This window comes from Berghia stephanieae, chromosome 12 (assembly GCF_034508935.2).
Source record: "Berghia stephanieae isolate SIO BIC M18660-M18661 chromosome 12, UCSD_Bste_1.3, whole genome shotgun sequence".
Taxonomy (NCBI): domain Eukaryota; kingdom Metazoa; phylum Mollusca; class Gastropoda; order Nudibranchia; family Aeolidiidae; genus Berghia; species Berghia stephanieae.
The window spans coordinates 2058459-2060958 of NC_088371.1; positions in this window are offsets into that span (position 1 = coordinate 2058459).

Consider the following 2500-nt stretch of genomic DNA (forward strand, 5'->3'; position numbering starts at 1 on the left):
AAAAAAAACAAAAACAAAACAAACAAAAAAAAAAAAAACAAAAAAAAAAAAACAACAACAAAACAAAAAAACCCCAAAAAAGCAACACATGACATGAAACAAACCAACAAACATTCAAAGCCCTATAACAATAACAAAAAAAAAAAAAAAAACAAAAAAAAAAAAAAAACCAAAAAAAAAAAAAAAAAACCAAAAAAAAAAAAAAAAAAAAAACACACACAAAATCTCCCAAAACTATAACTATACATTCGACTGTTTCCATCCCAGCCAAGGACCTCGGTCAGGGTAAGGACAAAACTAAGTAATCTCATTCTAAATTGAATCAATCTTGTGAAAATTGTTCTCAGCTTTTGAAATATCTAACATCACGATTGGTCATTTTGTTCAGCTTGACACATGGGTATGTTTACAACTTTCATAAACAAAGCAGCGTGTTTACATTTGTATCCAATCTTTGTACAACTACAAATCATGTGATTTATGACATGTTGGACGAAAACCTGAATATAGATAGTATGCAGATGACCTCACTCAGGCCTTTGATATTGTTTTTGCCATCCGCGTTTGTGAGTTGTTCTCACTAAACTGTATTAACCAGACTATAAAAGTTCATGGTTACACAGAGTTTGTGTGTTGGTCCGTTATACTTCCGGATGGCAATGTTGTGAGCTTCTTAGCCAATCGCATGCTATCTACAGATCGCTCCCATTGGAAAACAGATACAGGGGGATAGAAAACACAAGAGCCTCCCTGATATGGAATGTTTTCGTTGTGTGGTTTATTAGAGTAAAATCATCAAGCCCTTCGATTTGGAACATTTATGTAGCGCAATATCTACCAACTGTGCTCAAAGTGCTTTACAAAGGGTCATTAGCCAATAACAACACTTAACTCACTCAACCCTAACACCGACTATATCCGTAGTTTACCTGGGTTACTTTTACCCCATGCCTATTTATTACATTTTTCTGAGACAAATTATAGGTGTAGTATCAAAGCTAATGTTTTTCGTTTTTAGTTGAATAAGAATATCTATACACATGCTCATTTTTGATACACTTTTTCTCTCCAATTTTGGAAAGAAACAAAAATCTCCAGGATTGAGTGAGTTAACATATAACGCCTAACATGACGCTTGTAAGGCGATATGACTTTTTATTTTCCTCGACAGAGCTATCAACGGCCATGTACTTATTTTACACTTGATGAGGTGAGAAAATCACAGTTAATAGCCCTTTCCAAGGACTCAACTATACGTCATTCAGAGTGGGATTCGAACCCTGTACCATCTTTTATTGAAAATATCAAATTCATAAATTAAGAGCAGGCACCGGTGTAAGATAAAGATCTGAACTAGTGTGTATGAAAGGTGACAGACAAAGCAAGAAAGAAAAATACAAGAAAAAAAAAACCATCCCAAAAAATCAGTCTACATCGACTGGGGATTGAACCTCAGACCTTCTGATTACCGGTCAGACGTGCTACCATGCAACAACAGTGGCCCCCGATAATTGGGACAATTAAAAAAACTTCAGCATTTATATAGTGCAATATCCACTTAACGTGCTCAAAGCGCTTTACAAGGGGTCCCTGACCAACAGCAACACGTAAAGTGTAGAACGAGACATGACGTCTGTTATGCAATAATACACTTTTTTCCGACAGAGACAACGCTGTTTACGGCCAGTACTCATTTTACACCTGAGTACGATGAGAGAATGTGAGTAAAGAGCCTTTTCCAAAGACTCAACTATGCGCCGAGCGAGGCTCGAACCCAGGACCGTCTGATCCGAAAGCGACTGCCATACCACAAGACTACATAGCCGCACTTATATTCTTCACAAAGGTACACGTTTTACCTTTTACTGAAATAAGTGTAAACCAAGTCTATATTTTTTCACCATAAATTAAATTGAGTTTCTGCTGATTTACCAACCAAAAGAAATTATGTTCGAGGTGGTGGGCTACTGAATGTGTGTGGTCTTGTGGTATGACACTTGCTTTTGGATTGGAAGGTCCTAGGTTCGAACGTAGCCATCGTTAACTTATATCCTGACAATGACCCAAAAATGACTTCAAAAGACAAGTCTTTGGCCACAAAAGAAAACAAATCGTGAGTTGTATTCAACAGTTCAACCAATGGAATCACTTGTTTCCTTGAGCTCTACAAACGACAACTCACTGGACGCTACACAAACCTAAAATTGACGTCAAAATATGGGTCTAAATGTTGTTTAGTGTAAGGATATAAGTTAACGATGGCTACGGTTCGAGCCTCGCGCGGCGCATAGTTGAGTTCTTGGACAAGACTCTTTACTCACTTTATATCACCGTACTCGGGTGTAAAATGAGTACCAGGCCGTTAACAGCGTTATCTCTGTCCGAAAAAAATGTAATATCGTCTAACAGGCGTCATGTCCCATCTTAGATGTTAGATGTTTCTGTTGTACAGGGACCCCCTGTAAAGTGCTTTGAGCACGTTTAGTGGATATTGGGCTAT